We start from the raw sequence: 27,130 nt of genomic DNA on the forward strand, positions 1-27,130 counted from the left end.
AACCACCTACCGAGGTGGTTCTTCTGGGACGGCCACATCAAAGCCGGCCGTGGGATCGCCGGCGCGTCCTTCCGCCGGCGCGTCCCCGACTCCTGGCCGAACTGCACATGCTCAGACATGCGCGATTTGGCAGCCTCCCCCTCCCAACCGTCTTTCTCCCCGGCACCGTGGCTCAGGGGATCCATGGGATCCCGCCGCGGTGTTTCTATTTTGGTGTGGCTCTAATTAGCCGCACTTTGGCTGGTGTTTTTCCTGCCGTGTGGCAGGGACCATTAATTGCTCAGGTTTGGAAATTAGAGAGGATACCCAATGTCCAACAGTGGTTCGCTAAGGTATGGGACATAGTAGCTATGGACAAAATAGCAACACAGCTGTTGGAGCTTGAATATCCAGAAAGGAAAACAACGTTTTTGGAAAAATGGTTTAAATTTTTTGATTATATAAATAATGTTAAAGATAATATGACTGTGCTACCCGCAAAATATGTTGATTTTATATTTCATTAATGAAACATTTAGTGTTGAATATGTATATGCATTTCATATTTATAGTTTGTTTATTGTTATGGTTGTTGTATTATTAAGAAAATTATTAAAAATAAAGTTATTTTTAAAAAAGATTGACCTTGCTAGACCAGTGGTCTGATTCAGTAGAAGGACAGATGACTGCCAAAGCACAGGCAGTAGCTCCCATGCTGCCCGCTGGGAGCTCCTCACTGAAGGTCCTAAGTAATTAGACTCTGCTTCCATTAGAAGAAGCACACGGGTGGAAGCTTTTACATGGCCTCTGGAGCAACCATTGAGGTGATGGCAATGCACCAGTCAGAGTTTATGTATATGAGGCCTTATTTAATGGCATATGAAAGCCAGTGCTTGTTCCAACTCCGTTCTGCCTCCAGCTACTCCCGGAAAGGATCCTGCTTCTGGACATAAGCTCTGTTTAGTGATGGGCACAAACCAGCTGACGAACTAAAGTTCATCAGGAATTTTGGCTGGTTGGTGGTTCGTGAAGCAGTTTTCATGAACTGAACTTCCAGGGACTTTCATGAATTTTGATGCTCTTCATAGGGCTGCCAAGCCGCAGCGGGGGATCCGTGTGTCCTCACAGGATCCCTGCCGTGGGGGACAGCGATATGCATTGCACCACCGTCACCAGGATGTGACGCTATGCGTAGCTCTGGCAACGGGGCTGTTTGGAGTCCCGTTGCCAGAGCGACGCATAGCGTCACATCCTGGCGACGGCGGTGCAACACATATTGCTGTGAAGACGCACGGATCCCCCGCCGTGGCTTGGCAGCCCTAGCTCTTCATGAAAAACAGCCGATTGTTTTAAATGGCTGTGGAGAGCAGAAAAATCCATTGGGAGAAAAAAGCAGGGGTTTAAATGGGTCTGAACCTGGGGCTCGCTGCCTAAGAAACCCCTTTAAATAGCTGAGCCGCACAGAGCAAACTGCTCCTGTGGCGCAGCTGTTTAAAGGGGATTTCTTGGGCAGCTAGCCCCAGTAAGCCCCTTTAAACAGCTGAGCCATGCACTGAGCAAACCGCTCCCACAGCTCAGCTGTTTCTTGGGTTCAGCTGCAAGCCATTTAAGCCAAATAGCTAAGTGGCACTCTGCCACTGAGCTGCTTAATTTAAATGGCTGGTAGGCATTTAAAACACAGCTTTCTGCTCTCTGTGGCTTTCTGTGGGAAGCAGAAAGCAGTGGTTTTAATGGCTCAGAGCTATTTAAATCCCTGCTTTCTGCTCTCTTCCAAAAGAAGTGGGGAGTAGAAATCAGGGTAATGAACCCATTTAAACTGACTCCATTCCTGAACCAACCTCCCTGTTTCTATAAGTTCATGGTTTGGTTCATGGTTCAGCCATGAACCACAGACTGAACCGAACTGCAAAAATGATGTTCATGCCCATCCCTAGTTCTGTTACTTCCCCACTTCTTGCATAATGCTTCTCAGTGGCTAGAAGCTTCACCTTCTTGGGGCACGTATGCTTCAGACATAGGGTTGCCACTTACCTGGTTCTGATGGCAGACCTTCCCATCCGTCACCTTACTCAGTGGAGCAGCAGGGGAGAATGGAGGGGCAGAGTCAGTTAAAAATTCCTGGAATGTCATGACATCACTTACTGTTCTGAAACAGGAAGTGACATTCCAGAACTCTCCGCCCCCAGTGCTCCCAGAGATTGCCAGCTGATGGAAAAGATAAAATTGCAAAACATAAAATCATTACGATTAACAACAATTCAAAAGTAACCAATAAATCTGAGATGCATAACATCAAAATTCCTGCACATGGACAATTAGCCCATAATCAGAGAGAAGGGCTCTATCTTAGCCCCCTCCCAGATACACTAGCCTTCTGTGAGCAGGGATTTTCTGTTGTATAGTGGCAGAGTATTCATTCTTGTGAGCCCCGCTCGCAGCCCAAAACAGCATAGGACAGGTTCCTTTTTTATACCACTTGAGGAAGAACTAAGTGACAGAGGTGGCGTCAGGGGGGCGAGGGCCCAGTTTTATACAGCTGAAAGCAAGCTTTTGAGTTGCATAGAACTTTTGGGCCATTTGCTGTCTGAGTCAATGTTCTGAAAGTTGGGAAGCATTTGTCCTCCTCCCCATCCCTTCTGGTGTCATCTCCCAGTCGCTGTGATTCGGGAGGTGGCTCAGTTAACAGTTTGAATTGGGATTTTTGTTTCAGGAAGGAAACAAGAAACTCAAGCCTGGATCCTAAATGGCACATCCAAGACGGAAAAGGATGTGTTTAGATGGAGGAGGATACCCGATGGGAGGGAGGCAATCAGCACAGAGATGCTGACTGTACTGGATCTGCTAGACACGCTAATTGATGGGGATGGATCCTTCTAGCCCAAGCAGCTACCATTGATGACCTCTTCTTTCCTTCCTTAACACACCTGTTACTTTGTATGTGCGTGTGTGTGTGTGTAGAGGCAAAGTTGATTTTGTTGTGTAATCCCAAACTTTGCATGGGTTTTGTTGGCAGATTGGCCATTTACTTTACTGGGAAAACTCCCAGTGGGCCTCTGTCCCGAGCTCTGCTTACCCCATGGAGGAGCTAGCAAAGAAAATGACAGTCCCTGGCTTCACCCTGCTGGCACAAGCATAGTGTGGTCAGCAAGGAAGAGAACAGGTATAGTGGTGCCCCTTTTCACCCTGCTAGGAGGAGGATGGGCAAAGTAGCCACCTTCGCTCTGCCAGCCCAGGTGTACTGTGGTTAGAGAGGAGGACCACAACAGTGCCTCCTTTCTCTTTAGTTGGCTCTGTGGCTATCTATCAGGTGAAGGGGGTGTGGCGATGAGCAGGGGCATGACCCTTTTTTCCAGGGCTGTTTTGGCTTCCCAGCCCCCCCCCCCCGGTTTCCTTTTTACTCTTCCATTGTTTTTGAGGAATCTCCTTATTTTGTGCTGTTTCTTATGTAAGTGGAGGATAGAGGATTATGACATGGGAGCCATGCACCAAAGCAGCACAAATGCCCTTAGTAGTCACTTCTTTGTAGGCTAGGCTCCGTAACTGGCTGGTACTAATGTGGCTGAGATACAAAGGTCCAGATTAAATACCTGGGGGGAAATCAGCACGGCCCCATCCCCAGTTTGCCCCCACATTTTTTCCAGTTCTTGCCCTGCCCAAGATCTTCACATCTGTAGCCCTGGCCGAAATTCGGCTTTGCAAACTCCACATCATTGTTCTTGCTCAAGGAGTTTCCTCCCTTCAGGGACGTACCCCATATCTATGCCCCCCTCCCACTTTCTTTTTTGGCTTTATCTGCTGATGGGTTGAGCCTTTCATTTTACCCCTTTCCTTCCCTCTTTTCATTTCTTGTTATCCTGTCGTTACTTCCTTCTTCCATTTTTGTACCATTTGTGCACCATCAACGTAGAAAATAGCACGAAAAACTGTGTTGAGTTTCACACGAAGAGTTCAGCACAAGAAAACAACAAGCAGAGGTTTGATGAGGGAGAAGCAAAAGCCAGACAGGGCTTTTTGAGCTGAACTCTCAGTAATGAACTTCAATAGCATCCCTCATTTCATTCTGGGACTTTATTACATTTTATTTAGTTATTATCCATAAGATGGCATTATGTTGAGTGGTGGTTTTGCATCTGAGTTGCATAGCCTAGCCATCCCCATCCAGCGTATTGTGTTTTTGTTTTGTTTTGTTCTTGGTGGTGATTCCCCCTCCCCATACTTTTTTGCTCACACTGTGAAAAATTGCTAATCATAGATCAGCTCCATAAATCTTACAGGGAATCAGTCATAAAATCCCAGATCCTTACATATGGTGGTAGCCAGGGGACACCGCTACCATATGCGAACAAAGGCCCCTGGAAAAGGGGGTGGGTGGGTGTTTTCCCATTGAAAGACTTGCTTCATTTTTTAACAGCTCCTTGAGTTGAAGCTGTGATCCCCTCCCCCATCTTGCTTGTGTTGTATTGGCGGTCGCTCCTTTCCTCTGGCGAGAATTCCCAATGTACTAATTATAAAACATTGTCATTTTTCTAGCATTTCATGTGGCGTGTCAGTCATAAGAGGACAGATTATTAAATAAGGGACTGAGAAGAAGACTCTTTATCTGCTTCAGGTAGTAGATATTGTTTTGCTTTGTGTGTTTTTTTAAAAGTTGATTCCCCCCCCCCCAAGGCTGTTTAAGAGCAAGACAGGCACTAACTTAGAAGTTCTGCCCAAGAGATAACGTAGCTTTGGTTCATCTTTCACTTACAGAAAGCCTGTGTGATATAGTGGTTACAGTTCTTGAACTAGGATCTGGGAGACCCAGGTTCGAATCCTCCCTCTGCCATGATGCTTGCTGGGTGACCTTGGGCCAGTCACACACAGTCAGCCTAAGCTACCTCACAGGATTGTTGGGAAGATGCAACAAGGAAGGGAAAACAATGCATACCTCTCTGAGCCTGTAGAAGCAAAGGCAAGGTCAGAAGGATTGCATAGGTAGAGACAGATATTTATCAAATTGAAAGAGGCTGGATTTTTTTTTTAAAAAATGAGCCATAATGTCTCCTTAATTGTCGAAGAGATATTCTATGTATGTGGGTCTTGATGCCAGTTGACGCTGTTGTACATAACTAGGGGTGAGCTGTCACAGCCACACATGGAGATGCCGCATGGAAAGTCAACATGGTTTAGTGGTTAGAGTATCTGGGAGACCCAGGTTCAAACCCCTACTCTGCCATGGAAGCTTGCTGGGGGGCTTTGGTCACACAGCCTTACCTACCTCATAGCGTTCTCAGGAGGATAAAATGGTGGAGAGGAGAATCATGTAAGCCTCTTTCCCAATTTTTTTTTTTGGGGGGGGGAGGCAGGGTAGAAATGAAGTAAATAATTTTATGGATCCAGACCACTATCAAGGTCACTGCTGTGTAATCCAAGAAGCTGTGGCTGGCCACGGTCTCAAGCAGAGGTCTTTCAGTTCACTTTCTACCTAATCCTTTTAAGTGGAGGCTGAACCTGGGTCCTTCTGCTTTTCCACTGAGCCACGCCACTCCCCAAACAGCCAGGGGTTCAAAGACGAATGTTAGCCCTGGATCGAGGAGTCCCATCTCCATCCCTGTAACTGTTTGCATCATGCTTGAATGTTCCCTGTTACTTTTTCTTTATTTCTTGATAACTCTCTCCCTCCATTGCTGCTTCGGCTTTATTCTCTGCAGGCTCATGATTTAAGTGAAAAGCTCTGATCTACCATTTCAAAGCGTTAACATCTCTAGCCTGAAACATTGATTCTTTATCATAGATACAAAACTGTTCCCCCCCCCCTTCTCTGCAAAGCACTTTAATGGCACTTTATCTGGAGTTCTTAGGGGAAGGGGAGGCACCTCCTTTCCTGTGCTGCCGTTCAAGCCAATCCCTTGTAAACAATACTTTGGACAGAAGGAGAGAGGAAGCTCTTGTTAAGAGCCACAAACAGGAAGAAAGATAGTCTCCTTGTCACAGGGTAGATCAGGCACAGGGATGAATGAAAGGCTCCAATTATAATGGGGCTTTGAGAGCTGCTATAGAGTCACAGTGAGGAGACATTTTATACATTCACGTTAAATGATAATTATTGTTCCACATGTATTTAATTCCCTGTTCATCTTTCAGTCATGGTTGTTGATACATTTTAACCTTATCCCTCCCCCCCCTTATACTCCCCCCCCACTGGCAACTGTGGTCTCTTCCTATGTTCTCGAGTTTCTCTTCAGTTTCTGTCCTTTCTTTGATTTATTTTGTCTTCCTTTTATCTGATTTAAGGGTGTTTATACCACCTTAATATTAGAAAACAGAGGCAAGCAGTCTTCTGTACTTCAACAGAAACCCTGATAGGTAACATATCTACAGGGATCCAGTCCATCCCACACATCCCATTCTGTATGAGGTACCTTGCTGGAGAAGATGAAATCTGTGGATAGTTGAACCACAGTGGGCAGCGTGTCCTCTCCTTTTTCTGACAATGTGAAAATGGGTCGTGATATAAATTAGGTTGACTGTATAAAGTGACTGTAAGTGTGGGAACAGGAGGGAAGGTGGCATGGTGTAGCCCGATCCTGTCAGATCTCAGAAGCTAAGCAGGGTTGGTAGTGTATAGAAAAAAGTATTTTTCTAAAATCCTTCCTGCTTGGGCCAGATGGCTCTAGCTGGTAACACTACCGCTGTCACCAGATGGCCAGGCCGCATATCCATATACAAGACACTTTGACACCTCTGCCAGGAGAGAGCGACTTGCCGGCGCCTTCCCAAGCATGGGACGAGCTATGCCCAGTACATTAGCACATCAAAAGCATTCCCTGACATGACACGTGGTCAATGGAAGAGGCTGGAGTGGGATGCCCAACTCCTGGCCAATCAAAACATACCTTGCCTGACAACGCATGGTAACCAGAGATTGGATACGCCTCCCCACTCTCTCACTATTGGGTAAATGGCCATGCCTGGTGGTGACAGAGGAGGGGTATAACAGCAATGATCCATATGGGAAAGAAGGGAGTTCCTCGCTGGAAACAGAGAGTTCCTCGCTGGAAACAAAGAGTTCTTTTGAATTGACTGTTTGCTGTTAACATGGAGTGAGACTTTTAGGCAGCCAAGCTGGACTAGCTGCCCACAGCACCATGGGGTTCCTCTTCAAGATTCCCTGGTGAGACCTTGGACTATTTGCACACCAGCCTGGTAACTATGAACTACCTCTGTTGTATAGTTAGAGCTGAACAAGCTATAGATATCTTTTGTTTCTTATCTTTTGCTAGTCTCATGTTATATGCATGCTTGTGCACTGAATAAAGATAATATATAATCAATATTATCTGGACTTGTTTCCTCTGTTGCAACCTGATCTCCAAGACTGAATCTTGTGTCTAAGCCGTTCGCCTAAGGAGGCTACCACTGTGTTACTTAATTGTTCGCAGCCCTGGTACAGAGCTGGTAAAGTGGGTAAGTCCCATAAAGCAAGAAGGAGTTTGGGATCTCAGCTCCTGAGCTTTGGTGGGGGACTGTTTAAAGAGAGATCCTGGTGGCAGACTACTGGTAAAGCCTGGAGAGTGTACAGACATTCTCCTGGCGTTTGTTTAATTGTTGATGAACGCTTGGTTTCTCTCCCATCCCTGAACTGGGGTGAGAGAGAGAAACCTTGACAGGTACTTTGAAGGGAGACCACCAAGGAAGACTCTGCAGAGGAAGTGTGTGTGTGTGTGTGAACTGTGAGAAATATCACAGAGTCATATTTTGACATGACAATTGGTCCTTGGTTTGTTTGGAAGGGTTAAATTAATGGAGTTAATTTTCACATTTGCTAAATTTCATTGTAAGTCACCTACCAGATACTGCCAAATCCTGACTGTGGTTACCTGTGCCGGTAGTATAAACTAAGATTCTGGTTGCTACTGCTTGTCCACTGTCTGATACTGTTTAAAGATAGCTGGGAAAGGCCAGGTGATGTGTATGCACTGAACACCAAACGTCCCAGGTTGGTATCTGATGAAGGGGGCTTTGACTCCTGAGAACTCATACCCTGAAAATCTTGTTGGTCCCTAAGGTGTTACTGAACACAAGTCTAGCTCTTCTTGTCAACATGGCTGCCCACTGAAACCATGCTCACTTGCTGCTATTCTGGGCCGGAGAAAAGGCAGTTGTAACAGAAGCACCTGAAGTTGTGATGCCTCCTTAACTGGGGGGAGGGGTTGGCTTCTTGGATGGACAGAGTTATGAGCAGGTGCCCTACCCCTTGTAGTGGGAAAGCCATCACGAGAGCCTAGGAGATATGACAGGGCCTTTGTGCAGTGTAAGGATAGGTAGCGAGGTGAAGGACTCAGCTTCCTGCACCTGACTGAGTGCACTGGGAATCCGCAGCAGCAGGAGGAGGGGCCCAGTGCTGTAACCCCTTCCGCAGAGTTAAGAGTGGCGGACTCTAATTTGGGAGAGCCGGGTTTGATTCCCCACTTCTCCACATGCAGCTGCTGGGTGACCTTGGGTCAGTTAAAGTTCTCTCAGAGATGCTCTCTCAAGAGCAGTTCTCTCAAGGCTCTCTTAGCCCCACCTACCTCACAGGGTGTCTGTTGTGGGGAGAGGAAGGGAAGGAGAGTGTAAGCCGCTCTGAGACTCCAAGTGAAGGGTGGGCTGTAAATCCAATCTCCTCCTCCTCCTCCTCTTCTCTGAGATTGTGGGGCAGCATCCATGGTTTGGAGGAGGTGGAGGTTGTTGGCCTGGAGTCCTTCCTTTTGACAGCCATGCTGGGGGAAAGAATGCTGTCTGAGACCTTGAAGTGCCTCTGCTGGTTGGAGTTAAATGAACTGACAGGATGGAGCAACTTTGTATTCATATTTGACTCCTTTATGTCATATTGTCTCGCACATGAACACGCACGAAGGTGCCTTATACTGAATCAGACCCTTGGTCCATCAAAGTCAGTATTCTCTCCTCGGACTGGAAGTGGCTCTCCTGGGTCTCAGGCTGAGGTCTTTCACATCACCTCCTGCCTGGTCCTTTTAAATGGAGATGCCGAGGATTGAACACGGGACCTTCTGCAATGCCAAGCAGATGCTCTGCCAGTGAACCACGGCCCCTCCCAAATAATGGCTAGCTGTAGGAAAGTACTAAATGTTACTAAAGTACAAAAGGGGTTAGAGCACCTTTTGTATGAGGAAAGGCTGGAGAATCTGGGTCTTTTTAGTTTAGATAAAAGGAGGACACGACAGAGATCTGTAATTATGCATAGAGAAAGTGAATGGAAGGAGCCTTTTCTCCCTCTCCCATAATACCAGAACTTGTGGGCACCCTATGAAATTGATGGTCAATAAGTACAGGACAGATGAAAGGATGAATACATTCTAGCTGTATCTGAAGAAGTGAGCCGTGACTCACGAAAGCTCATATCCTGCCACAGATGTTGTTAGTCTTTAAGATACTACTGGACTTGTACTCTTTTCTACTGCCACAGACAGACTTGGGCCCCGGTCATACGGGCCGGATATCGCGGGGGGGGGGGAGGAGGCGTGGCTAATTGCCCCGGCGCAGTTTGATCCGCGATTACGCGATCAGATGCGCCGGCGGCACACCACAGATCCTTCCCTCGGTGCCAGCGGGTAAACGAGTGTGGCGATCACACGACGATCCTGCAGCGTGGCAAAGAAGCGGCGCGGTGTGGTCACACCAGCAATGGCTAGGCACCGCTGCCGTGGGAAATGGGGTCATTTATTTTCTTTTAAGCCGAAGGACGGAGGAGTGGAACTTTTGGTTTCGCGTTCAATGGCATGCGCGATTCTGCGCAGCAACAGAACTTTCACTTTCCTCTTTGTGCGCATGCACCGTTGGGTGCTTGTGCGCATCCTGTGGAGACTTGGGGAGGGGAAACCCTTTTCGCAACAGGACATGGGCGGGCGCCAGATGCCACAAGCTACCACAGGAAAAGCGATCAGACGCCCACCCTTGCCCCGCGGTTTTCGGAAACTAGTACCTTGGAGGTACTAGTTTTTTACGGCGCATCTTCAGCGGGAAGCCTCGGGTTAGCCATGGGAGCTCTACGCTTCCCAGATGTTGCGGTTTGATCGCGCCTGGAAAATCCGCCTATCTTCCGTCTCTCTAGCGTGGCTAATGCTCCATGTGACCGCAGCCTAACATGGCTACTATCTTCATCTGTCTCCATGGAGGATAGCTTCCACCAATGGCTTCTAGCCATGTTGACTAAAGGGAACCTCCATATTCAGAGGCAGTAAACCTCAGAAACCCAGTGCTAGGAGGCAACATCAGGAAAGGCCTTTTCCTCTGTGCCCTTTTTTGTCGGCCCCCCAGGGCAACTGGTTGTTCACTGTATGACACAAGATGTTAGACTGGATGCACCACCAGTCTGATCCAGCAAGGGTTTTTTTTTCCCTCCTTGCAAAATGCAGATATGAACTCAAAACAGTTCCTGAAGGCTCCAAGAATATTTGGCCATCCAGGGAACAGCTGCAGAATATGTGCCATAGAGATCTGAAAATAGCAGGGTGGGTTGCACTCCTATCCTACCTCACATCGAGCAAAGTTTGAAGGCCCATTTAAGCTGGAGGGAAGCTACTTGGAGGAAGACCAGATTTGCTCCAAGGTGCCTTCCCATGAGCTGTAGGGCTGTAAGGATTACAGTGGTTGCTTTGAATGTTAAAAACCACCATTTAAACGCTGAGAAGGAAATTCTTTCTAGGGAGCTACAGAAGGAACCTTTTGTTCATCATATGTTACAGTTATGTCCCACTTTTATTCTTCTGTGGGACTCTGCACCCCATGCGTGTTTATCGTTGGAAGCTATGGAATGGGATTCAACGAGTTTGTGGAATGTTCATTCTCTGCATTGTATTTGAAGTTTAGGTTACATCTAATGGAGGGGACATAAAACCATTAATTCCAGAGTGTCAGATTACCTAATTATACCACCATGAACATCCCCTGCTCTTCCCCAAACAACTGTGAATAGAAAATAGGCTGAAGAATCCAGGGGGGGAGGGGAGAAGAGGGTTTTAAAAATGCACCAGCTGATGCAAAAAAAAAAAAAAAGACAGAGAGATTTTTATCAAAAGAAAACAATTATCGCTCAAGGATTCTTTGTCGTCAGGCTAGATGTGAGTTGTGTAAAATTAATGTCATGCCACAATGTACAAGCAACGACACCCGTTGTACCATGTTCAGTCACCGTAATGAAGTTGTATGTCTGATTAAAACAAATGCGTTTGACGCATGGGGCTGGGGGAGAGGAGGGGTGAAACATGGTATGATTTGCTTTGAAGATTACTAGTGGGAGTTCCGAGCACAAGCTGAACTGTTGTTAATGGGATGTTCCACAGTTACAATGTAAAGAATAATTAAGGCTCAATCCCAGCTGGAGGAAGGGATGGTATATGGCTCCCAGCTGGAAGAATGGATGGTGTATGTAGTGCTGCTCTTTATATCATAAGTGTGGCACAACTACAGGCTCTATTTATTTTTCACCTACTAGTGTGGTTATTTCTCTAGGCCCAGGCAGACAGATCGCAATGTGCTTAATCTAGAAATATGCAAAAAGTAGATTTACATCTGACCTGGGTGGCCTAGGCTAGGCCAATTTCATGAGATTTGAGGAGCTAAAAAGGGTCAGTCCTGGTTAGAACTTGGATGAGAGACCATCAAGGGAGTCCAGGGCTGCTACGCAGAGGCTGGCAATGGCAAACCAACTCTGTTCGTCTCTTGCCTTGAAAAGCCTTATAGGGTCACGTCACCATCATTCTGCTGCCACACGACAGCGCTTCCCACCACCAGATTTACAAGTGGAAAACTGCATGGTATATGAACTTAAAAACGGGTTTATTAGATACAGAGTAAGCTAGAAGATGGATCAGTTATAAACCAGTATGGTGCTGTGGTTGGAAAGTTGAACTAATATCTGGGAGATCTGGGTTCAAATTCTTGCTCAGTCATGAAGAGTGCTAGGAGACCTTGGGCTAGTGTCTCCCTCTCCCCCCCCTCTTCCTGGCTTACATGATAGAGTTGCTTGGAAGATAAAATGGGGAACGAGCACCATGTATGCCATCCTGAGCTCTTTGGAGAGAGGAAGGATGAAAATGGGATCAGTTCTAGTTGAGTTTAGGGTGGCCTTCTTCCATTGCAATTTACGTTTTAGTTGGAAAGATTTTATTCTTCATGCTGCAACCTACAATACTTTTGGCTTTCTACGTGCATACATATTTGTGCAGGTATACCTGAGTGAGTGTATAGCTAGAATTAAAATTGTGCATGCTGTTTGGTGTAGTGGTTAAGTACGCGGACTCTGATCTGGGAGAACCGGGTTTGATTCCCCACTCCTCCACTTGTAGCTGCTGGATGACCTTAGCAAGCGATAGTTCTGTCAGAGCTGTCCTTGAAAGAGCAGTTCTCAGCCCTACCTACCTCACAGGGTGTCTGTTGTGGGGAGGGGAAGGGAAAGGAGTTTGTAAGCCGCTCTGAGACTCCAAGTGAAGGGCGGGGTATAAATCCAATCTTCTCCTCCTCCTCCCCCTCTTCTCCTCCTCTTCCTCCTCTTAGGGCTGCCAACTCCAGCTGGGGAAATTCTTGGAGATTCAGGGGCAGAGCCTGGAAAGGCAGAGCTTGGTGAGGGGAAGGGAGTTCTGCAGGGGTCTGATGCTGTGCAGCCTGAAGCTCTCATTTCCTCCAGGGGAATTTATCTCAGTTGTATGGAGAATAGTTGTGGTTCCAGGATAATCCCAGTGTCTATGTGGACGCCGGCAGCTCTGCTTGCTGCCCCATCCTTTGAGCTTTTTGAGTTCGTAGGCAAAAGGTTATCTCTTCTCTTGGAAATGGGGATGAAAGGGGTGTGTTAACTTCTGAAAGGCATTTCTGGGAGCTTTTTTTGAGCACAGTTTGCAAAGAGGGCCCTGCATAGATTCTTCAGGTAGGTTAATGATGACTTTTCCTCCACACAGCATGTCCAGGACACAGAGGTTAATAAAACCCATAGCTCTTCTTCATGGCTATCATGGGATATTTAATGTTCAGGAATGTGCAAGGCCTCAGCTTAATGTTCCATTTGAAGAATAATGCTGCCATGAGCGCATTATCCCTTGGTACAAGGTGGGCATTATTGGATGTGAGGGATTGGTCTGGAAACAGTCTGGAAGTTTAAAAATGGGGTGAGGGGTACTTTTTGTCCTAGAAGGGTGTCTGCCTAGCTGTGTGGAGACTGGCTAGAAACAAGAGTATCATTTTTAAGAGCGTTAGAACGTACACTGTTAGATATACAAGTAAACATCTAAAGGCCCAGAAAAAATGAGGCAAAAAGACTCCCCCCCCCATAACTTCTTTTCAGTTTTTCCAATGGAGAAATTAGAAGCTTAGAGAGAAGGGGTGGGGGGAGAACCTCGTAAGATAAATCTTATAAAATTCTTTTTCCCCTTTGAAATAGGTGAAATTGCTTTTTAAGACAAGGTTTTACTTAGAATGCGTAGTGCAATTTTTAAAAAAAATTTAAAACACTCTGTAGCATTAGATGGTATCAGTTCCGGTATATACTGTAGACGTATGCAGCATATTTGAAATGTGCACCTATTGTTTAATTGTGACTAATTTTCATCACAATTAATACACTATATTGTGTATGATGACTGATATTGATCAGTTCAGTGTTCTCAGTTATTGTTAAGTCTAGCTCAGTATTCAGATGTGCTGCCTTTTATGGTTGTTATGTGACTTTCTGTCCAAATAATACACTTTTTTTTTACTACAATATTTGCGCTTTAGGTTTTCAACCTCTCTTTTGTCCTGCCTCTCAGCAAAACTAAGATATGGCCTATGTGCCATGGATGCCAAGGGTACAGCGTGTGTCTCTTTCGGTCTCTAGTATTGGGTGCATTTGCAGTTTTAATGGCAGAAAACTGAGGCATCTATTCTCTTAAATATACCAATGAATACAATTGTATGTGCTCAGTAAGTTATAAATAATGTACTTTATGTTGGTAAAGCAATAAATAAGTCTAGGATTGCTAAGACATAAGTCTTGCATATACTTCAAGCCCCGCCCCCAATTCCCATTTCTTTCCTTGTGGCTTCAAAATGTCTGGAAATTAGACATCTTTATATTCAAGTTTTATTTGCTGACCCACTGTTGTCCCTGGCCAAGCTGATTTAACCCTTCAACCTCTGTCTGATTTTGCTAATTGAAATGAGGCTCCTAATGCACGTTACTTAGCACTGTTTATCTTTCACAGACAAGCAAAGATCTATGGTTTTGTGGCTTGTGTTTTGCCCCTTAGTGGAGAAATCAGGGATGGTTCTGTGAGATGGCCAGACATGCAGCTGCCCAGATGATCAGGTCAAAGTATGTTTATCTGTACAATTTGACTATTGTACAACAGTCCTGCATTCCATGTGAAGGAAGATGCCAAAGGTGTATTGCAGACAGTTTGCAAGGGTGGGAACACTCCATTACTTACAAGTCTCAGAGTAGTTTACAATCTCCTTTCCTTTTCCCTCCCCACAACAGACACCCTGTGAGGCAGGTGGGGCTGAGAGATCTCTTTCTCTAATTGCTCATGTGAGAACAGCTCTGAAATAACTTGTAACTGACCCAAGGTCACACCAGCAGCTGCATGTGGAGAAGTGGGGAATCAAACCCGGTTCTCCCAGATTAGACTCTGCACCAGACTGGCTCTCCACTGCAAAAGGGGGACTGGTTTGAAATTGAGAAAGGTCTGGCATCAAAATATGGCAACCGATTAGCTTCTTACTCACTTGTTGTGTATCCCATGAACACACATGAACATAAAGCTGCCTTATATGGCATCAGACCATTGGTCTATCAGTATTGTCTACTCTGACTGGCCGTGGCTCACCAGACAGAAGTCTTTGACATCATTTCCTGCCTGATCCTTTTAACTGTAGATTCTGGGGGGGATTGAAACTTGGACCTTCTGCATCTCAAGCAGATGCTGTGCCCACAACACAGCTCCTTGCCTTCCCCTCACATTAGGCGACAAATGTCTTGGCTGCTGATTGGTCTTATCAAATCCACCATGATTAGCTCATGTTGTTTTATGACTTTGAGGGTCAGAAGCTGTAACAGACAGTAAATGGTTAATGCTGTAACCCAGTCATAGAACCTTGAGTGACAGGAGATTCAAATAGAATTCTACAGTTGAGAGTGGCAGTTAAGAAATGACAGTTGAGAGTGGAGTGAGGACAGTAAAGGAGAGTTAAGTAGAGTGAGAGGATCAAGGAGGATCCTGAATTAGGGAAGTGGGTAACCCTTCCCTGAGGGAAATAGCTCCTAGTAAAGGGTGTGTGTGTGATCCCTATCAAATGGTTAAGAAGGAAAATTGGAACTTGTGAGAATGTTACTGTCTTCACAAACTTATGTATTTTTAAGATGAGGAAACTTACTCTTGTTTATTTAAGCAGTGACTGCCAAAAGATCTCTCTCAATGGTTTTTAAAGGCCTGTCTGTATAACAAAATAGCTACTTGAGTGTGACAAACTATCTGTTGTTTCAAAAGCTTCCTCACCTTTCCTGGAATCTACCAACGTTCCCAACATGGTATTTTTCCATACTTAGTAAATAATTTGTTGTGCATTCATTACTTACAAGTGAGAACCCACAAGGACTTGCAGGGGGCATCTCACTTCCCCCCGTCCTACTATTTCCTCTTTCCATTTGCTCTTTCTCTTTCCTGAAAGCCCCCATAATCTCGCCCCCGTTCCTGCTTCTGTCTCCCCCTTCGGGGTTGCCAACCTCCAGGTGGGGGCTGGAGACCTCCTGGAATCACAACAGATCTCACAGGTACAGAGATCATTTTCCCTTAGGTTTGCCAGATTTGGGGGGAGGCCTTGAGAAGGCAAGGTTTGGGGAGGGAAGCAACCTCAGCAGGGTATAATGCCATAAAGTGTACCTTCCAAAGCAGCCATTTTCTCCAGGACAACTGATATCTGTTATCTGGGTAATTCTGGGTGATCTCTAGCCCCACCTGGAGGTTGGCAACCCTAGTTCCCTGTAGGAAATGTCTGCTTTAGAGGGTGAAGTCTATGACATTAAACCCCACTGAGGTCCCTCCCCTCCTTAAACACCCACCCTCCCCAAGCTCCCACTCCACATTTTTAGGAATTTCCTAAAAAAAAATCCCTCTTCTTAGCAATCCCCATATCCTCTCCCTGCCTCATTTTCTCCTTCTCAGCAATTCACCAATCTACCTTTTATCTGCATCCCGTCTTCAGCTAAATATATCCTTTGTTTACTTATTTATACCCCACCTTTCTGCACAGTGGGGACCAAAGAGGCTTATATTATTCTGTTCTCCTCCTTTTTATCCACACAACAACCCTATGAGGTAGGTTAGTCTGAAAGTATGTGACTGATCCAAAATCACCTGGTGAGCTTGCACAGAATGATGTGGATTTGAACCTGGGTCTCACAGACCCTACTCTGAAGCTTTAACCGCTATACCACACTGGCTTTCATAGGGTGGCTGCTGTTGAACGGTAGCAAGCAGCCAAACCTAGTTCAGTCATGCAAGCTGGGTGGTATCAAGTCACCCAGGGGTTGCTTCCAGGTCTAGGGTTGCCACCCTCCAGGTGGGACCTGGAAATAACTCCAGAATTACAACTGAACTCCAGACAACAGAGATCTGTCCACTTGGAGAAAATGACAGCTTTGGAGGCTGGACTCTATGGCGTTATATTCAGCTGAGGCGTCTCCCCTCCCTGAACCCTGCCCTTTTCAGACTCTACTCCAAAATCTCCAGGAATTTTCCAACCTGGAACTGGCAACCCTAGCCAGGTCTGGGCTCAGTGAGTTCTCCCTCAAGGGGTAAAACAGGCCTGGAAAGGGCCCTACCTCCTCCCTCTGCTTTTTACTCAAAGAAAGGTAGCTTGTATTACTGTGGTTGCCTAGCAACAGCCACTGAGGAAGTCCATTGCTTAAAGCTACAGGCTCTCCTTTGATCATTTTTGGATTTTTACTATGGGAGAAAGTAAAGCATAACCACTAAAAACCCAAGAGGTGGAGATACTACAATTGTTACATATCATAGCTTGTAATATTGAAGGTTATATTGTTACATTGCAAGTGAACGATAAAAGTCACTTATATACTTCGCATCCAGGTAATCTGACTTAGTAAGGTTCTAAACAAGAGTCAATTGTAAAGTAAAAAGCAAATTTCATAGAAAATCAGCATCTCGTTTTTTGTATCTTCTTTCCCTCAAACGGTAGCCTTGCTTAGGGGCAGCCGCCCCAAGTTCCGAGTCTGAGCCTTCATCATCGCTCCCTTTGTCCTCATCATCTTCTCCCGCTGGTCCCAATTGCTGCCGCAGAAACTCTTGTGCTTTCATAACAGAGTCAATTTTTTCCTTCTTATATTTATATTTGAAGAGTAATCCTTCAGGTAGAATCTATTTGTAACAGATGTTATTCTTTTGTAAAAACAAGGCCAAGTCTCTGTATTTATTCCTCTTTTTCCTTATTTCAAAGGGAATATCTTTTAAAACTCTTATCTCATTGCTGTCGATTTTGAGGGTAGTTCCACTTGTAGCTTTTAGGATCTGGTCCCTCACTTGTCTTCTGGAGAACCTCACCACCACCTCCCCGGGCAGATTATTTTTCTTAATAAATTCTGAATATGACCTATAGATCACATCCATCTCACTTAAAAGGAAGTCTGCTTTTAAATCTGCAGCCAATCCCAAGGCATCTCTCCCTTATAATAAAAGAATAGTGGGTGCCAAAGTTCTAAAATTGGCCCCTTTAGTGTTAGGCTGAAAAAACTGCCACTCGGAAGACACTGGCTGGGTTCATTGGCTGCTTTGTGCAGTCCTGGCCAGTGTTCCAAGGTCATTTACATATGGAAGCTGATTGGACTACACTCCATTCCACACCTCAAACTCCCCCCCCCCCCGCAAGGAATTTTCAGTTGGGAGAGGAGAATGATGTCAGCTGCTCCCTAGGCAGAGGCTGTGTGTGTGGGTTTTTTTTTTTGTAAAGACAGACAGGCAGATAAAGGTTGGCTGATGGTTGCCAACTCCAGGTTGGAACTCCAGGACATAGGGTTGCCAACTCCAGGTTGGAAACTTCCAGGATATTTTAGGGATGAAGCCTGCTGAGGGTGGGATCTGAGGAGGAGGAGGAAGAGGGGGACCTCAGACAGATACAATGCCATGCTGCCCACACTCCAGACAAGCTGTTGCCAGTCTCCAGGTGACAGCTGGAGAGATCTTAAAGCTTTGGTGCTACTTCAAAGTTCCCCAGGAGCCCAAAACAGAGAAGTGTTTTGGAAAATCTTGAGGAATTGTTTGGTGCATTTACGATGGGGCTCCTGGGGAACTATTGTTGCCAATCTTGGCCCAGCAGCCATCAAACCATTCTCTTCAACCCCCTGCTGTGCAGCTGACTTCCCCCTAGGGTTGCCAATCTCCAGGTGGGACCTGGAGATCTCCCACTGTTACAATTGATCTCCAGATGACAGAGATCAGTTCCCCTAGAGAAAATGACTGCTTTAGGAGGGTAGACCCTATGACATTATACCTGCTGAGTCCTTCCGCCCCCCCCCCGCCCAATGCTGCCCTCTACAGAATCCACCCCCCAAACCTCCAGGTATTTCCCTCCTTAGAGCTGGCAACCCTACATTCCCCTCAGTGCCTGTTGGTAGGCAACTAAGCTTGGTCCTGTCACCTACTTTGGCCTTTGGGAGAAAACACATTGGGGCCAATCCTGATAGGGTTGCCAACTCCAGATGGGAAATTCCTGGAGACTTGAGGGATGGAGCCTGAAGAGGGTGAGGTTTGAGGAGGGGTGGGACCTCAGACAGGTACACTGCCATAGACTCCACCCTCCAAACCAGTCAATCCCACATAGGGAACCATTGTTGCCAATCTCCAGGTGAGGGCTGGAGAGCACTCAGTATTACAACTGCTCTGCAGAAGGGAGGGCAGAAGTCAGCTGAAGTCAAAGGGGCAGATAATGGTAGGTTGATGGCTAGCTGGGAAGGAGATGGGGTTGCCAACTACATGCTGACAAATTCCTGGGGATTTGAGGGGTGGAGCCTGGAGAGGGTGGGATTTGCAGAGGGGTGGGACCTCAGACAGGTAGAATGCCATAGACTCCACCCTCCAAACCAGCCATTTCGTCCTGGGTAACAATTGCTGCCAATCTCCAGGTGAGGGCTACAGATCACTCACAATTACAACTGCTCTTCAGGTAGCAGAGATCAGTTCCTCTGGAGAAAACAGTGGACTCTGTCATTATACCCTGCTGAGGTCACCACAGCAAATTGACACTGTTTGCCCAAAGCCAGAGCACTGCCCCAGAGCCTCTTTCTAGATCCCGTTGTATTGCTTTCACAACGGGCTTTACTGCTAGTCAGCCATAATCCTCTTGAGATTCTCCCCTTTATTCTGAGGACCCCCCTGACACCTCAGGTTAAAACTTGCCTTTTCCATTTGAAGTTGTAGTAATTGTGCTTCATCAGAGTTTCTCTTTTCCATCTCTTGCATTTATTTTTTAAGCTTTTTTGTGGTGGCATCCACTTCTTTCAAGTTCTCTAATGTTTGCTCTGTTTTTTTACAGTTTTGTTCAGTTGTTGTTGTTGTGCAGCAAAGTTTTTGTTGATCATTTTCATTTGCTCCAGCAGGGGTTGCAAAGCCTCTGTTAACATTTTTGAAAAGTCTATGGTTGTGTCCTGTCGCGTGACCGCACTCGCTGGGCTGGCACTTCCTGAAGGAGGCTTAGGTTTCGGAAGCTTATCTTTCTCTGTCTTTTTGTGCGACATCTTTGAGGATGTTTACATTTATTCTGTTTTGCCAAAAGTCTCTAAAGTCTGCAAGCTGTTTGGAAATCTCTTGTAAGTTCCTTACTTTAGTCCCATATCACTTTTAATTCCGTCCCCCTCAAACAATCATGCTTAAAGGCCGTTTTAATTCCATGTGTGGGGGGGTACCCGCCCCTCCCCCTTAGTTTAAGGGGGACTTTCAGCTGGTTCTCATTTTTGGATTTTTTAAAGCTGCCCAGTGTATTATTTTTTAGATTTCATATTTTTCTGCAAACCTAGAACCTTTTTCAGGTTTGTAGATTCCCAGTTCCAGTCAGTAGGTTTAAGTATCCAAAGATATCCTGATTTTGATATTAGAATATAAGATTTGTTGTGGTTTGTTTTTTAAATGGACATTTATTGAATATGCATATGCATGTATGAATAATATTTAACTATATTTTCATAATTTGGTGTTTTACAAGGCTATGCAAACACCAATTATGTGTTTGTCCATGGTAGTTCATAGTTGTCTTCTCTGAATGACACCAGCTCTCTGGGGACTGGGGTAAATATTGTAAAAAGAAAAAAGGGTGTTTTTTAAAAGGATGCAAATAACTGAACTCAAAGCCCAGTTTTGATCAACAAAATCAAGAAGGGGTTGAAGGATTCAAGTCCATCCTCCTCCTTGCAGTGCCCCAAACCTTCTATGCCAATAAAGGTTTTGACTGACTGACTGGCCCCAAACCAAATCATGGCTATGCAGACCTTTTACAGATGCACAGAGATTTGTGATCTTTTATCATAACAATAGTGACAGTGGGGGGTGTCATCTTTATTTAGTTACTTATTTATTAAAAAAAATATATCCAGCCTTTCCTCTTGGGTCAAGGTGGCTTACAATAATAGTTAAAACATCTCCAGCTAAAACCAAAGATAAAATAGCAAGCTCCAAATCCCCCCTCCCCCATGAAAAGCTGCCTGCCACTCAAACATCATCAAAAGCCCTGGCGAACAGACCTCCGGGAATCACAGACAGGTCTTTTGCATCTCCCGAAGATCTCCCAAGGAGGAGCCCCCCTCACCTTTTTGGGGAGTCTGTTCCACAGCTCTGGAACCATGGTACAAATGACCTGGGCTCTGGTCAACACCAGACCGGCCATCCTAAGTGGTATGATAGTCAACAGATGGCTGCCTGATTTCTGTAGTTGTTGCACAGGTACATACAGAAGGAGACGGTCCTTCCAATATGTAGATCCCACGTTGTGAAGGGCCTTCATCTGCTGCAGACAGGACAACAAGTAATCTTATGAAAGGTGACATTTCTTGGGGTGAAAATTCATAAGTAAGCAGGGCCCATTTGCTTAGTCGTACAACATAAAAATCAGCAGCTACAGCGAATGCCAGCCCTTTGGCAAATCAACCAGCATTGTACAAACATTTGCCTTTTTATGTAGTACTTAATTTATTTAAAATAATTGTATGCCCACTTTTCTCCCAAGTATGACAGGACTCAAGGTGGGTAATAACAGTGTAAAAACCATTCTATGAGACAAAAGCTGAAAACGACAGGTAAAAGAAAATTAACACCTTTTTATGTAGTACATTTAAAACCTCCCGAGAGCACCGTGTGAACTGGCCAGTGCTTGTGTAATCCCTGAGATGTAATCCTCATTGAGTGAGCAGTTGTTGTTACGGCTGGTGAATTTTTGTCAACGATACAGTGCAGTGGCTGAAAAAAGGCTTGGCTGTGAATTAGCAGACTACTTTGGGAGATGCACAGCTACTGTTTACGCGTTGCTTGGAAAAACAACGCAGCCGGACTCCAGTACAATCCAAGGGCAATTAATTTCTACGTTCCCTTATCTTATCTTGGCGATCTTACAAGCTATTTCCAAGCAGCGCTTCTCCTGTCTGTTTCCTCCATGCCATGCTGCTTCATGGTTATACTTCAAAAACCAATAATTCAAAACTTCCAGCGCTGAATAACACTTTCCAGGCGGGTCTTTTCATAATTGGTTTTTCAGTCCGGTCTGTTCTGTGATGTGTAATTGTTAGCAGTTGTAAAAAAGATAACTCAGTTTTTAAAAGCCTAACGTTTGCTCTGAGCAGATAAAAACTGTGACAAATTATGTTCCCCCCAAAATCATAAAAGTGGAGAGACATGTTAATAACCAAAGGTGAAGTTTCATTTGGAGGTCAGCAGGAGCTATTAAACTGGTCAGTAATTCCAGGGCTTGCTGGTGGTGATTTTGACCATATCACTTATCTACTCTGGGCCATGCTTAAAAATCTCCCTCAGTGGTAAAAAAAAATAATCCACTAAGAGTAATGCAGGAGGTCAGGGATGAGTGTGAAGCAAAGCAATCTAGTCAAAAAATAAACCGCGCTTTCAAGTACAGTACAGACATTCAAATTCCCTCTCCGTTTAAAATGTTCCAACTCTTGTGCATTTCACTGCAGCGTTCAGACCCCTCCTTTCAAAAGCTGATTCCAGTATCTCAAGGGAACACGTTCTTCAAAATGTAATCTGGAATAATTAGTCCCCCACACCCTTCCAAGTCAACAAAGCCACTGGGAGAAAGGGTGGGAGAGGCAGAGGGCAAAGCTGAGGAGAAACGAAGTAATACTGAAAAACTCACTTGTTCAGAAGTTGCTTCTGGAAGTATGATTGAATGATATGAGGACTCTGAGGTCACCAAATTAATCTGACTGGGAGTAGGTTTAGGATTTACCAAGACTGACTCATTTTTATCCTACCCTTCCTTCAGGGAGCTCAAGGCATAACACCCCCAGCACCCTCCCATACTTTTATCCTCCCAGCAAGATTAGGTTGAAACAGAGTGATGGCCAAAGTCACCCTGTAAGTTGTTTTTATCTGAGCAGAGATGAATATGAAACTGCCTCAATACTGAATCAGGCCATCGGTCCATCAAGGTCAGCACTCTCCAGTGTCTCTGGTGGAGGTCTTTCACATCTCCTACCGCCCAGTCCTTTTTAACTGGAGATGCCAAGGACCTTCTGCATGTAAAGCAAAGGCTCTTCCACTGAACCAGATTTTAACCCAGGACACCTCAGCCTATGCTCAGCACTCCACTCCAGTGAGTATTTTTACGGGATCTCTTTTTGTGTGCTGAAACATTCATAGTTCTCCCAACCACAAGATGTGGGTGCTGAGACTTTAGATGGCTTTAGAATGTTAGCGTTGGAAGGGACCTTGCAGGTCATCTAGAGAAGGGTTAGAGTCCTAGTGGATCAAGTCAGTAAGTCAGTGGTTATTAGCCGCATTTGAACATCCATGAAAAGAGGCACTCCAGTCCACCTTTGCTGGATGTTGCAGAGAAAGCATGGAGTCTTTTGCTAGGGTGCTGTACTTGTGAGCACCTTACCTACATCAGCATGGCTGCTCTTGGAAACAGAGGGCTTCTTCTGAGTAGCAGGGAAGCCATTGCATTCCTGTGGTGTGTTTCCCTTTCCATTGTGGCTATCACATATACAGATCCATGGGTGACAGGTGTATCAATGGGTGCTAGCCCATCAGGGGATGGCCTTGGCCTCTGTGCCCTGTTGTTGTACCTCCAAAGGAACTGGTTGGCCACTGAGTGAGTGGTTGGCCACTGAGTGACTAGATGGACCACTGGTCTGATCCAGCAGTGCTGTTCTTATATTCTTATGTGCTTCTCCTGAATTTCTGTACTCCTGAGATCTTGTGGAATGAATAGAGCAGTGGTTCTCAGATTGTTGGCTGTGGTCACGGTGTATTTAACCAACCATACCTCCCAGCCAGTCCCTCTCAGTAGGCATGTCAAGCTTGCTGAGAGAGGTTTCAGCTGATTTAGCTACCCCAAGGTCCTTGGCAGGCTCACCTATCCAGGCATAGGAGAAAGTTGCCAACCAGGTCGCTGAGGCCAGAAGAGCCTGCTGGGATTTAATTTATTTCGATATTTATGTAGTTATGTTTTCTCCCCAAGGGTGCAGAGTTGTGGGAGGGAAGTAGCATGGAGTTACTTTGGAAGCGGGTCCCGAAATGTACCACAGACTTACACCTTTCCAGGCCCCAATGGACTTAGAAGGCTGGCTTGTACACCTCTATTTTAGGATTGGCCTGTATGTTTCAAAGTGATCCTGACTTGGAGAACTACAAGCTTAGAGCAAGCATCAGACACACAAATGTCACCAGAATGAAATTAGTGGAGGAAGTATTGAGAATGTTTTGAAGAGATTTCTGGTTTGTGATGGGGTTTCAGCCCAAGACAGCCTTGACATTAATACTATTTATAAATAATCTGGTTAGCGAGGAAAAAGAAACCCTCCTGTTCGGGTAAGACCCCAGCACTCACCAAGTGCAGGATATTCCACTTACTTAAAGCTAAATAGCAGAGTCTACAAACTTGCTTTATTTCAGTGTAGGTTAATTACTCAGACTGGTGGAGGCTGTCCCAGGCAACTTTCCCAGTACTTCTTACCTGAGATTCCATCCTAGGATTCAGGGCCGGCTCACTCACTAGGCAAACTAGGCGATCGCCTAGAGCGGGACAGCCCTTAGGGGCACCAAACTGCACCTGGCCCCGTACTCTGGGAGTTTCTTGATTATTTGTGTTGTTCATTCTTCCTAACATGCATTTATTTTTGAAAATTGGTGGGTGCACGGGGGGGGGGGCAGAAGGGATCCTCGCCTAGGGTGCAAAATAAGCTGGAGCCGGCCCTACCAGGATTCTGCATGCAGAGACTGTGCTGTGCTACTGACTATGCCCCCCCATGGGGAGGAAAGGGGTGTCACAGAAATATTACAAGGAAGTAACTGGGACTTTCCATGCTCTTGCCTGGTGCCTGTCTTGTTGCTGACTTGTGCGTTTCATAGGCCCTTGCGTCCTGGGAGAACTTGAGAGGAAGAGAACAAGAGTGCTGCATCTGAGATTCCTTCTTCTGAAATTTCCTTTTTTTTCTCAAGCTTCCCCACTTCTCTCAAACCCATTACCTCCTTTAGTGCAGCGGATTTCAAACTTTGTACTTTCAGGGAGCCCTTTTCCACATCAATGCGACTGCAGGGACATCCTTGCACGTTACTAAGGGCATGCTCCGAGGCATGCACAGGGTTCTTATAGGTCACTGCGCTTGGGAGCATTATGGCTGCTCTGCTTGAATTCTGTCTGTACACTTCTGTTTCCTCCCATGGGAGTATCCAAAATGAAATGTTTTCATACACCATGGTTTAATAATGGATCTGTACATAGTGGAACACATTCTTAAGAAAGCTAAATCATGAGTGAACAGTAAACATCCCTGCGTGATGACTTCCCACAATCATATTGATGATTACATAAGGTTTCCCATATATGATCCTGATGGTGTATAGTCAAGTAACAGTTCTTTGCCCACTTATGTAGGTGTAACCTCCAATGAACTCTAGAGTGTTGGTGTAAACATACAAGCTCACAGTGTCAACGTGTTTAAAATGGCACTATTCAGCTAAAAACCCCATATCCAACAGTCGCTTCAAAAGCATACCTAGTGTTCCCTGCATCACACTGGGAAGTAATTATGTATGGAGGTTAAGCTCGGAGGTATCAAAGCCACCCAGAAACCTGAGGAAGTGAAGCAGTAGTCATTTCAGCTGTAGCCCTGTTCACAAGTTACAAAAAATTCACATACATCGGTGTGCGCGTGTGTACATCTGTTGTAATAAAGAACCAACCCATGTCCACTTTACAAAAGAAACTCGGTACCAGTACCTAGATAAATGTGCGGGGTTTCAGTCACACATTCAGCTGTACACACATTGAACATAGTATAAGAATGACTCACCCCACATATAAAGACAAATCAAATAGACACAGTACATGGATTATATGTGCTTTTCCTGAAACTTGTGAATAGGGCTTCTATAAGAAGTGCAAACATTGGATTACAGGAGTTAGAAAACAGTGCAGTAAAAACTAGATAATGCTTCCCATAAACAGTGTGATAAATTACAGGCCTTATACGTATGTTAGGAAACTGTTTGGGGCAAGTTGCCTTGATCAGGTTTTCTGGAGAGCTGGAATAGAAATGTTTTAAATAAGCAAATATGCAGACAGAGATTTGTTTTATTTGTTTTTATTTTATTTAGGTTATAGCCTACCTTTCTTGCTAAGACTTAAAGCAGGTTACAGAATACGAAACAATCAGCAGAGAACTCCACCATGCATTGAGTCTCTAAAAATGCTGTTAGTATTGCTTGAAAAGTATAACCATTCTTTTTCAAATGATGCAGTTTACCCCCTTCATACCTATGAGCTTTTTCTTTGTAAAAACTGTGGTCATCCCTGTGTAACCAAATACCAAGGGGAGTAAGAATAGTTGTGTGTGGTGAAAAGTGATGCTAAGTTGCAGCAAATTTATGGTGACCCGCCTTAGGGTTCTCAAGGCAAGAGACGAGAGGTGGTTTGCCATTGGCTGGCTTTGTGGTACCAGCAGGTCGTGTCTTCACGGACCCTGCACCCAGGGCCAATGATGTCACACAGTAATCAAAGGAGCCTGGCTGGCTGTGCCGTCCTGCAAGAATGGATAACAGAAGATGTGTAGCACCAGTCACAAGTGGTTGCTGTGGCTACGGAACGGTCACAATGCACGCTGGATCTTGGGGCATGGCCTGTCTGAAAAGGCTAGGAAGGCCCACACACTTTTGGCATTCTGTAAACTATTTAAAACAGAATTGGTAGGAGGGCATTTTTATGAAAACTGCAGGACTCTGCTAGCAGCCTGAACAGTCTAGACCTGCCTGAGCTTGTCAGAGCTTGGAAGCTAAGCAGGGTTGGCCCTGGTTAGCATTTGGATGGGAAACTACCTGGGAAGTCCAGAGTTGCGCTGTCCAGAGACAAGCAATGGCAAACCACCTCTGCTCATCTCTTTCTTTGATAAGTCCACAAGGGGTCACTGTGTGAGACTTGAGAGCAGTTAATTATATTATTTATAGGACTAAGTTATGGTGCAATAATTCGAAAAGGTGATTTAATAAAAAGAATCAGCTGAGGAATATCAGGAAATGCAGATATTTTGGGGGTTCAATAGGCCCGAACCCAAAAAATACTGGGGTTTTTTGTACACCCCTAGTAAATACATGTAACATTGAACTGTGAGCACCCAATTATTACCTCTTACCAATGCTCCCCCTAAGCTGTGGAGTCTTGTGAGCAAAGATTCTACTTTGTGAGCTACTGGCATTAAAGCTGTGAGCCAGCAATTTGACTGTTGGATAAATTAGTTTGCTCTGGAGCCATCCTTCCTGAGCAAAGACAAAAATGTGTGAGCCGGAGGCTCAAAAACTGTGAGCTAGCTCACCCTAAATCAGCTTAGAGGGAACACTGCCTCTTACCGCCAACTTCTATGTGCAGTAGTTGCCACAAGCCTGCAAGCAAAGAAGGTTTTAAG

The sequence above is a fragment of the Gekko japonicus genome, unplaced genomic scaffold (genome assembly GCF_001447785.1).
Source record: "Gekko japonicus isolate JY-2015 unplaced genomic scaffold, Gekko_japonicus_V1.1 scaffold271, whole genome shotgun sequence".
Taxonomy (NCBI): domain Eukaryota; kingdom Metazoa; phylum Chordata; class Lepidosauria; order Squamata; family Gekkonidae; genus Gekko; species Gekko japonicus.